Genomic DNA, 11,705 nt, shown 5'->3' on the forward strand with positions numbered 1-11,705 from the left:
AGACTCTGCCTCAAAAAAAAAAAAAAAAGTGGATTAATGGTTGCCAGAGCCTGGGGTGGGTGATGGCAGATTGCTAATGGGTACTGGGTTTTCCTTTTGGGGTGATGAAAATATTCTACACTATTTAAAATAGTAGTTATGGCCAGCTATGGTGGCTCATGCCTGTAATCCCAGCACTTTGGGAGGTCGAGGCAGGGAGATCACTTGAGGTCAGGAGTTTGAGATGAGCTCCAACATGGCAAAGCCCCATCTCCACTAAAAATAGAAAAATTAGCTGGGTGTGGTGGTGCATGCCTGTAACCCCAGCTATTTGGGAGGCTGAGACAGAATTGCTTGAACCTGGGAGGTGGAGGCTGCAATGAGCTGAGATCGAGCCACTGCACTCCAGCCTGGGTGACAGAGTGAAATCGTGTCTAAAAATAAATAAATAAATTAAATAAATTAAATAAAAGTTATATTGTACAATCTTGTGAAAATGAAAAGTCACTGAATTGCACATTTTAAAGTGCTGAATTTTATGTTATGTGAATTTGATGTCATTAAAAATTGCCCCAAAAATAGAAAAGAAAGAAAAAAGTTGTCCTTGGAGAGTTGCATGGAAAGCGATATGGCACTTCCTCAAAGCGCTGAAGGCAGAACTGAGGCAGGAGAACAGGGTCTGGAGGCAGGGAATCTAAGGACTTCCTATAAATCAAACAGCAAAACTCCAACTTTCTTATTTTTGTGTGTGTGTTTTTTTAAGACTGAGTCTCGCTCTGTTGCCCAGGCTGGAGTGCAATGGTGCAATCTTGGCTCACTGCAACCCCCACCTCCCGGGTTCAAGCAATTCTCCTGCCTCAGCCACCTGAGTAGCTGGGACTACAGGCATGCACCACCACGCCCAGCTAACTTTTGTATTTTTAGAAGAGATGGAGTTTCACCATGTTAGCCAGGATGGTCTTGAACTCCTGACCTCAAATGATCTGCCTGTCTCAGCCTCCCAAAGTTCTGGGATTCCAGGTGTGAGCCACCACACCCAGCCAAAACCCCAACTTTCTATGCCCAAGTAAATAACTTCATAACTTCACTTCAGCTATGTCAGGAAGCACCCTCTTAATTTGCATAGGGTGTACACCAAGTAACAAATGGGAAACCTCTAGAAGGTATGTAAGCCCCAGTAAATTCTGTAACCATTGCTCTTGAGCCTGTTACTGGAGCCTGCTCCCACTCTGTGGAGTGTATTTTCGTTTCGATAAATCCGTGCTTTTCTTTCTTTGCTTTGTTTGTGTGTGTGTGTGGGTTTTTTTTTTTTTTTTTTTCTGTCAGATTCTTCGTTCAAAATGCCAAGAACCTGGACATCAGTAATAGAACTATCATTTGATGCAGCAATCCCATTACTGGGTATATACCCAGAGGAATATAGATCATTCTATCCTAAAGACACATGCACGTGAATGTTTATTGCAGCACTATTCACAATAGCAAAGACATGGAATCAATCTAAATGCCTATCACTTACACACTTGGATAATTACAGACTGGATAATGCCCATCAGTTACAGACTGGATAAAGTAAATGTGGCACATATACACCATGGAATACTATGCAACCATAAAAAACAAGATCATGTATTTTGCTGGAATATGGATGGAGCTGGAGTCCATTATTCTCAGCAAACTAACATAGGAACAGAAGACCAAATACTGCATGTTCTCACATAAGTGGGAGCTAACTGATGAGAACTCCTAAACAGAAAGAAGGAAACAACAGACATTGGGCTCTACTTGAAGGTGGAGGGCAGGAAGAGGGAGAGGATTAGAAAAAAAATAACTATTGGGTCAGGCATGGTGGTTCATACCTGTAATCCTAGCATGTTGGGAGGCCAAGGCAGGGAGATCATTTGAGGTCAGGAGTTCAAGACCAGCCTGCCAACATGGTGAAACCCAGTCTCCAGTAAAAATACAAAAATTAGGCAGGTGTGGTTGTGCGCACCTGTAATCCCAGCTATTCAGAAGGCTGAGGGAGGAGAATTGCTTGAACTGGGGAAGCAGAGGTTGCAGTGAGCCGAGTTCACGTCACTGCACTCCATCCTGGGTGACAGAATGAGACTCGGTCTGAAACAAACAAACAAACAAAAAAAACAACAACAAAAAAACAACTATTGGGCTTAGTAACTGGGTGACGAAATAATCTGTACAACAAACCCCCATGACATGAGTTCACCTCTGTAACAAACCTGCACATATACTCCCAAACCTAAAATAAAAGTTGTTTTTTGTTATTTTTTAAATTTTATTAATAAAAGAGTTGTAAATGAGGAAGAGAGAGGGAAAACATGTGGGAAAGGAAACAGCTGTTCAGTCAAGGCTGTGAACCTTTCTGGGAAGAAGGATCTGGATATGGCTCTCTGACTAGTAAACCCAGCCTTAATCACTGTAAAGCAAGGATGATGATACTGAACACTTGTGCCTTCCTCATGATGTGCAGATTTCATTCTAAGGACCAGGATTCGGATTTGGCCATGCTGTGTCCTAAGTGTCTTTTTGGTTTAAGATTCTATCCTGGGCAACCATTAGCCACACATGGCTATTGAGTTCTTGGACGTGTGTGATCTGAATTGAGATGTGCTTTAATTTAAAATACATGCTGAGTTTCAAGGATTTAGTATTTAAAAAAGTCAAATATATCATTAATGGTTTAAGAATATTGAATACAGGGCCGGGCGCGGTGGCTCACGCCTGTAATCCCAGCACTTTGGGAGGCCGAGGCGGGTGGATCACGAGGTCAAGAGATCGAGACCATCCTGGTCAACATAGTGAAACCCCGTCTCTACTAAAAATACAAAAAATCAGCTGGGCATGGTGGCGCATGCCTGTAATCCCAGCTACTCAGGAGGCCGAGGCAGGAGAATTGCCTGAACCCTGGAGGCGGAGGTTGCGGTGAACCGAGATCGCGCCATTGCACTCCAGCCTGGGCAACAAGAGCGAAACTCCGTCTCAAAAAAAAAAAAAAAAAAAAAAAAAGAATATTGAATACATGTTGAAATCATAGCATTCTGGATTATCAGATTAAGTAAAATATGCTGTTAACGTTGATTTCACCTTTTTCTTCTCTTTTTTGAGGCAGGGCCTTGCTCTGCCGCCCGCCCAGGCTGGAGTGCAGTGGTGCGATCATGACTCGCTGCAGTCTCAAACTCCTAGCCTCAAGTGATCCTATTACTTCAGCCTTCCGAGTAGCTGGGAGTACAGGCATGCACCATCACCCCAGATAACTTTAAACTTTTATTTTAGAATTTAAAAGACAGGGTTTCATCACTGTGTTCCCCAGGCTTATCTCAAACTCCTGGGCTCAAGCGATCTTCCAGCCTTGGCCTCCTAAAGTGCTGGGATTACAGGCATGAGCCACCATGACTTTCCTGAAAATAGCCTACTTACAGGTGTATTTTAAATCAATGTATCTTAGAAGCTGATCTCTGCACCACTATTTCCCACATGCTGGGACTCTTGTGGAAAAACCGGGTCTATTTATAAAAGCATCTGTTTCCAATAGCCAGTTCTGGATTAATCCGAGCTCTGGTGTCACATAGATTTGGATAGTAACATTTAACCAAATCCCAGTAAAGACACCGTGTTAGTTTGGGTCTTTAGAGAAAAAACCGACAAGATGAGGCAGTGGTGCAGGAGATGCTGTGGACTGGGAGAGATTCTGTGAAGGAAGCTGGGTAGGTGGAAAGGAATTCAGACACTGAATGCAGCTCTGCCCCATATGAAAGGGGTGAGCAGAGCCTCACAGAGCAGGACTAGGCAGGGTCAGTGGGGTCTGCAAGCTAAGACTGCCCATTGCAGGGTCAGAAGGAAATCTGACATTGATCCACACAATGTGTTTTAAGATCCTGCACGTAAAGATTAAGTGCTCAAAGATCCAGAGGAGCCAGGCGCTCCCACATCCAGAGCCTTCTTCCCAGAAAGGTTCACAGCCTTGACTGAACAGCTGTTTCCTTTCCCACGTTTTCCTTCTCTCTTCCTCACTTACATCTCTTTTATTAATAAAATAAAAAATGAAAAACAACTTTTATTTTAGGTTCAGGAGTATATATGCAGGTTTGTTACAGAGGTGAACTCATGTCATGGGGGTTTGTTGTACAGATTATTTCATCACACAGTTACTAAGCCTAGGACCCAATAGTTTTGTTTGTTTTTGGTTTGTTTTTTTTGCAGCCAGAGTCTCGCTCTGTCACCCAGGATGGAGTGCAATAGGTCCTGCACATGGAGGAAGGGCCAGGCTCCGGTCCTTGCATCCTTAGTCAGGGCAGCCTGGGTCCCCCACATGCCACTGAGCTCCACTCTTGTGCACCACCTGTGGCCACACCAGGCATACTCAATAATTTTGACATTGGCTGGGTGCAGTGGCTCACACCTGTAACCCCAGCACTTTGGGAGGCTGAGGTGGGCGGATCACGAGGTCAGGAGTTCGGGACCAGCCTGGCCAACATGGTGAAACCCCCGTCTCTTGTAAAAAATACAAAAAAATTAGCCAGGCGCAGTGGCACACACTTGTGATCCCAGCTACTCAGGAGGCTGAGGCAGGAGCATTGCTTAAACCCAGGAGGCAGAGGTTGCAGTGAGCTGAGATCATGCCACTGCACTCCAGCCTGTGTGACAGAACAAGACTCCATCTCAGAAAAAAAATAACAATTTTGACTTTAACCCCATATCGCAATCTGTGTGGCATGAGCTTTCCCAAGTCACAGTCATTCATTAGTTTGTTTTTCTTTTTTTTTTTTTTTTTAATGGAATCTTGTTCTGTCATCCAGGCTGGAGTGCACTGGCGTGATCTCAGCTTGCTATAGCCTCCATCTCCCAGGTTCAAGCAATTTTCCTGCCTCAGCCTCCCGAGTAGCTGGATTAAAGGCGCCTGCCACCACCATGCCCAGCTAATTTTTGTATTTTTAGTAGAAATAGGGTTTCACCATATTGGCCAGGGTGGTCTCAAACTCCTGACCTCAAGTGATCCACCCGCCTTGGCCTCCCAAAGTACTGGGATTACAGGCATGAACTACTGCTCCTGGCCTCATCATTAGTTCCTTAGCATGGGAAGATGTTGGTCAAAGGGTACAATGTTTCAATTAGATAGATAATACATTCTGGGGATCTACTGTACAGCATAGGGACTCTAGTTAATAATAATGCAGTATATACTTGAAAATTACAGGCCAGGCACAGTGGCTCACACTTGTAATCCCAGCTCTTTGGGAGACCGAGGCGGGTGGATCATGAGGTCAGGAGTTCGAGACCAGCCTGGCCAACACGGTGAAACTTTGTCTCTACTAAAAATACAAAAATTAGCCTGGCATGGTGCCGTGTGCCTGTAATCCCAGCTACTTGGGAGATTGAGGTAGGAGAATCGCTTGAACCCAGGAGGCGGGAGGCAGAGCTTGCAGTGAGCCGAGATTGTGCCAGTGCACTCCAGCCTGGATGACAGAGTGAGAAAAAAAGAGAGAGAAAGAAAAAAAGAAAACTGCTAACATTGTAAATGTTCTCCCTACAGGTTATTATATCTGCTAGGAGAGCCTTTCATCACGTTAGCAGGATACATAGTGTCCTCTGGTGGCAATAAAACACAACTGCAACTGACTTGCCTGTGAGGAAAAATCCTGAATCCTGAAAGCTACAGTTCTATTCTATTAGTTTAAGAAGGAAATCTGACACTAATCCGCACCGTGTGGTTTAAGATCCTGCACATAAAGATTAAGTGCTCAAGGATCCAGAGGAGCCCACTGCTCCCAGACCAGGTGTCTGAGCCTAGGAGGCACCTGACCGGAGTCTCTGTCACCCAGGCTGGAGTGTACTAGTGTGATTTTAGCTCACTGCAACCTCCACTTCCTGGGTCCAAGTGATTCTCTTGTCTTAGCCTCCCAAGTAGCTGGGATTACAGGCATGTGCCATCACACCTGGATAACTTTTTGTATTTTTAGTAGAGACAGGGTTTCATCATGTTGGCCAGGCTGGTCTCAAACACCTGACCTCAAAGGATCTGCCTGCCTCAGCCTCCCAAAGTGCGGGATTACAGGCATGAGCCACCTCACCTGGCCGACAGACAGGATTTTAAGCTTGAACTCAAGAAGCAGCCCAGACTGGGGATCTCCACTGGGAAGTCATCCTCAAGGACGTGTGGCTGAAGCTACAGACAAAGGGAAGGTTATCCAGGAAGAGTGAGGGTGTGGGATGGGAAGAGAGAGGGCCTGCAACACAGTCCTAAGGAACACTAGCATTTTTTTTTTTTTTGAGACAGAGTCATGTTGAGAAATACTGAGTTTATGGATATTGATGAATGCTGAGTGTATGATAGAGTATATTGTTTGTTAGGAAAAACGATGGCAAGGAAAACCTAGCTGACCCCCTCCCCAAGTGGAAAACCACTTGAGGCATTCCAAAGTGGCAGGACAATGTATAAATATCATCCACCAGTCAAAACAATTCTTTGAGATAGCTGACCCTGCCCCCATGGCTCCTTCATGGAGAATACCTTTTAGTTTGTCTGTAGTCAGTGGTAAGCTGCCTACTTGGTATATTTTTGAGTTATGAGAAAATACAGAACACCTGTTTGTTAATAACGATCACCTGTTCAGGGAGAATAAATGCATGGGTCAGTGTGTACTCAGGGCCTTCAGCCTGGAATGCTGTCTGCCCCTGAGGCTCTCAGTTCGGAAGGCTGCTTGCCCCCCCGGATAAACCCACTTTGTTGTTCTATAGGGGTGTCTGCCTCTCATTACCTTCAGTGCCACCTGGGTGTGGGGTCTCCTGGCTGAGCTGGTACTTGGTAGAGTCACCCAGGCTGGAGTGCAGTGGCACAGTCTTGGCTCATTGAAATCTCCACCTCCCAGGTTCAAGCAATTTTCCTGCCTCAGCCTCCCAAGTAGCGGGATTACAGGCGCCCACCACCATGCCCAGCTAATTTTTGTAGTTTTAATAGAGATGGGGTTTCATCATGTTGGCCAGGCTGGTTTTGAACTCCTGACCTCAAAGGATCCGCCTGCCCAGGCCTCCCAAAGTGCTGGGACTACAGGTGTGAGCCACAGCACCTGGCCCAGTTAGCGCTTTCTGTGAGTGCAATTTCTCCAAAGTTTTCAACTTGAAATAATCAATATAACCATCCCATGTATTAGGGGATGGCAGGTCCTTCACTCCTTCAGCTCCTTTGGTTGACCAGTACCTCAACTTGGCCATATCCACAGGTGGGGGAGGTCAGGAAATGTCACCCCTATTCACTAGGGCTGTGGGGCACATGGTCTCTGAGATGGAACAAGGCGGGCCAGGCTGATGGATTGCTCACAATGTCTGCTGGAGGTTCCTTTTGCTGCTCAGGGCCACAGCGTGGCTGGAGGAAGAGGCCCCACCTAGGAAGTTCCGCAGGGGCTTACAGTCTTCCCAGACCCAGAAGCACAATCTCCAACAGAAAGAGTGAACAAGAGACAGAACCCACTGACCCCAAACATGGCTTTATAGAAAGATGATCTTCTCCGAGGGGCAGGAAAAGGTGCAGGTTAATTTATATGGACAAGGCTCTCGGCGACATGCACAGGAGCTGGGCATCTGGAACCCGTACAGGTGGTACTGCAACCCCAGGGCTGCCCCCTCCAGGACCAGCTGAGCTCCCAGCTGAGCCACATAAGCCCAGAGCAGCCTGAGGCTTCCATCCCCTGGGGCATCTCTGCTGCTCTCCCCTCCCTGGATCAGGGCCTCCTCGCCTCCTTTGCCCTTTCCTGATTCTTCTCTGTGCCAAATCATGTGATACAGGGTGAAACCCACGTAAAGGGCGCTGGGTACAGCCACCAAGTTGACCTGGAAGACCCAGAAACGCAGCGGGGAGAAGGGGTGAAAGGTATCGAAGCAGGCAGCCTTGCAGCCCAGCTGCTGGGTGTAACACACAAATCCACTTTGCTCATCGCCATAGACTCCAGGCCCACTGGCAGCCAGCAGCACAAGGGGGAATCCCAGGAGCACGGGAAGCAGGAGGCGCCCCACGGGGTGGAGTGGCGGCTCTCCTCTGCCAGCAACTGCCTCAGGTACCTGCCACATATCCTGTTAGGGAGCTTAAAAAAATATTATTACACGTTATTGATCCATATTTTTTTAAGAACTCTGTTGCCCAGGCTGGAGTGCAATGGTGTGATCATAGCTCATGCATTCCATTTACTGTGCACTTTATTTCTATTATTATTACATTGTAATATATAATGAAATGATTCCACAACTCGCCATGGTGTAGAATCGGTGGGAGCCCTGAGCTTGTTTTCCTGCAACTAGACAGTCCTGTCTGGGGGTAATGGGAGACAGTGACAGATCATCAGGCATTAGATTCTCATAAGGAGCGCGCAGCCTAGATCCCTCGCATGTGCAGTTCATAATAGGGTTTGTGCTCCTATGAGAATCTAATGCCTGAGCAGGACTTTCTGATGAAAAAAAAAAAAAAGAGAGACTCTAATGCCGCTGCTGATCTGACAGGAGGCGGAGCTCAGGCGATCAGGTGAGCCACTAGGAGTGGCTGTAAATCCTGATGAAGCCTCCATCCTGCAAATCACCTTTTGATATGTGGTTCAGCTCCTAACAGGCCATGAACAGGTAACAGGGGTTGGGGACCTCTGCCTTAAACTATCTTGTCTCTCTCCGGAGGACTCCACTGGAGATAGTTCCCAGGTAGGCTGGAGGAATGACACGCACCGAATCAGGCAAAATACATCAATCAGGTATAGACGGGTATATGTATGTTTAGGTCCTCTTCAATTTCTCTGAGCTTTGCTTTTTAACCTTCTTTCCCAGTAGAATTCACTGTCCCAGCCATGGGGTTCTTCTTGGTCAGCAGAAATATTTAGTGTTTTCTATTGCCTTTGCTTACGTGTTTATTGATTCGTCCAGAAATTATGTATTATTTACCTATTGTATAAATATGTATATTTATTTATTATTTTATTTTTTGAGACGGAGTCTTGCTCTGTCTCCCAGGCTGGAGTGCAGTGGCCCGATCTTAGCTTACTGCAACCTCCACCTCCCAGGTTGACGCAATTCTCCTTCCTCAGTCTCCTGAGTAGCTGGGATTACAGGCTTGTGCCGCCACACCTGGCTAATTTTTTGTATTTTTAGTAGAGACAGGGTTTCACCATCTTGGCCAGGATGGTTTTGAATTCCTGACCTTGTGATCCACCGCCTCAGCCTCCCAGAGTGCTTGGATTATAGGTGTGATCCACCACACCCGGCCTATTTGTTTATTTTTTTTTTTGAGACAGGGTCTTGCTCTGTTGCTTAGGCTGGAGTGCAGTGGTGCAATCATAGCTTACAGCAGCCTTGACCTCCCATGCTCAAGTGATCTTCCTGCCTCAGCCTCCCAAGTAGCTGGGACTACAAGTGTGTGCCACCATGCCCAGATAATTTTTTATGTTTTAAAATGTAGAGTTGGGGTCTTGCTATGTTGCCAAGACTGATCTAGAACTCCTGGGCTCAAGCAGTCCTCCCACTTTGGTGTCCCCAAGAGTTGAGATCACAGGCGTGAGCCACCATGCCTGGACCTATTGTATGTTTGATTCTCTGGTAGGCACTGGAGACTCAAAAGAACAAGATAGGTAATATCCTATTCTGCATGGAAATCTTTTGACCTCGTCTTCACAAGCTGTCTTAGGCCTCCGCGTCTCTCTGAAATCTAAATCGCTCCAGGAAGTTTTCTCTGAGTATCTCAGTAGCCCTGTGTCCCTCTCCTCCTGCCCCACACCTGGCCAGGACTTGAGGCCTGCAGTTTCTGTCCCCTCCTTTATCATCATCCATGTCCCTGTTATAGGTAAGGTCACATCTCCTATTCCAATTTTCCTTAGCCCTAGTCTATTCATGTGGATTTTGGTTTCTTCATTGATCTGAAATGTTTATCTTTCACCTTTTATTAGCTCAAAGTGTCCTGATATTTTCACATATCATATGCTATATTTTTTCCTTTTGACTATTTGCATTTTCTTTTCCGAAGTTGGCTACTGTTCAAATAGATTTTTTTTCCCCAGAAGAGGAAAAGGTGGATTTCATATAGGCTTGAAAAAAATGATTTCTCAGCTTTGATTTTCAAATTGGAGTCAAAGTGTTAAAAAATCGTAGCCTTCAAATGTAGGCTTTCATGAAAGATAAGATAATTAACCCAGATTTCCGAAGGCTGGGAAGGATTTCCGTAAGGAGCCTAGCTTGGAGGACGGACTTGGAAATAACCCAGAGTGGAAGGCTGAGGTCAGGACATAAAGGAAGTTCTTGTCCCACAGGAAGGAAAAGCACAGACACAGGCAGGTGAGGCTTCATGAGAAGGTCAAGGTGAGAGCTCTACTGTGTCTTTTGGAGTTGAAACCTGTGCATGGCAGTTGGTGACTCCTTTGAGGAAACTCACTCCCAGGGACTCAGAGGGAGTCTGAGAACCCCAGGGCCAATTCCTGCATCCTTGCGCTGTGCCCTGGAGAGCTGAGGGCTCTCAAATAAGCTCTGGCTGTGTAGGCCAAGGCCAATGTGGAGATGTGGAGTGGCTGGAGTGGAGGGCCGGTTCCCCCAGGGTACCAAGGAGTGTGGGGAAACTGAGGCACAGAAGAGGTCTGGGTTTGTGTGAAAAAGCTTGCAGAGTTCTAGCACCTTACAGCCAGAGGGGTCATGGCCACACCTGTGGACATCAGCAGGGGACACCTGAACAATCCCTAAGGGACAGCAGGTCCAGGCCATGTTTGAAATTGCCCAAGTCAAGGTGCCCAGGAACCATGGCCTCCAGGGGAAACCAAGAATTTCAGATGAATCCAGTGCTTGGGAGCAGAACCAATGAGAAAATCCAGTCATATTTCTACATCATTTTATAGTTAATACCATTCTCTGTCATGCCAGACAAAAAGAGATGATTATTTATTTGGTTCTACAGATTAGACAATGGGGGGCAGTTTAAGGTGAGATGATTTTGGGGTCCGAGGCAGCTCACGGCAGGCATCCCAGTCTTCAGTCTCCAAATCCGCCTCCTGCCTGTCCGCCCACATGGCTGCTTGGGCCTTGTGGATCCATTGACGGTGATTTCTAAGGTTCAGCTCCCATGTCAGGCAGGAAAGGCGGCTACTGGGGCTGAGACCCCCACATTGCCTCCAGCCCTTGCTTCCTAACTGGCATCCCCGGGCACCACCAGGGGCTGGGCCAGGCTGCTGTGCTGCACATAGCAGGAGTAGGGGGCTGTGTCTTTCGGGGACACATGCACCACCACCCAGGTCAGGTAAGTGCCATTTCCACTGCAAAGAATGTCTCCCCCTGAGTCAGGCTCCTGCACCTTGCCGGCCCGAGTCCAGTGCACATCAATCTCCCGCGGGTAGAAGTCGTAGGCCAGGCACTTGAGTTTCTTGTTTTTTCCTGGGGCCTGGTGGCTGGTGACCACCACGGAGGGAGGAGCTGTGGAGGAATAGAGCGTGACACTGAAGGCTTGAGGTCGACTTCTCAGGGCCCAGGTCTCTTCCCACCCCCACCCGTGGATGTCAGCGATCAGCAGCACCTGCCACCCAGGACACTTTCCAGAAGATCAGGGAAGGCTGACGCTTTCCCAGGTCCTTCTCTGTTGGATCATGGAATATCCTGGCTCCGCTCTCGCCCAGTCCCCACCCCACCCACGCATTGACTCTTTCAGCAACAAGCTGTGAATGCTCCGTGCACTTCCCCACGTTTCCCATATCTCAGTGGGC

General features: G+C 47.2%; 2 pseudogenes across 1 annotated transcript; both read right to left on the reverse strand.

The window, feature by feature from the left end:
- Positions 1 to 7,396: 7,396 nt before the first annotated feature.
- Positions 7,397 to 10,716, reverse strand: LOC116534505 (annotated as a pseudogene).
- Positions 10,717 to 10,863: 147 nt separating this feature from the next.
- On the reverse strand, positions 10,864 to 11,693 carry LOC116534506 (annotated as a pseudogene). Its single transcript, XR_004261758.1, has 2 exons — positions 11,631 to 11,693; positions 10,864 to 11,518 (listed from the first exon to the last, which is right to left on the reverse strand). The product of XR_004261758.1 is annotated as a zinc-alpha-2-glycoprotein pseudogene (transcript).
- Between the last annotated feature and the right edge of the window lie 12 nt (positions 11,694 to 11,705).

Source organism: Sapajus apella, unplaced genomic scaffold (assembly GCF_009761245.1).
Source record: "Sapajus apella isolate SASKATOON/1434 unplaced genomic scaffold, GSC_monkey_1.0 scaffold88, whole genome shotgun sequence".
Classification (NCBI taxonomy): Eukaryota; Metazoa; Chordata; class Mammalia; order Primates; family Cebidae; genus Sapajus; species Sapajus apella.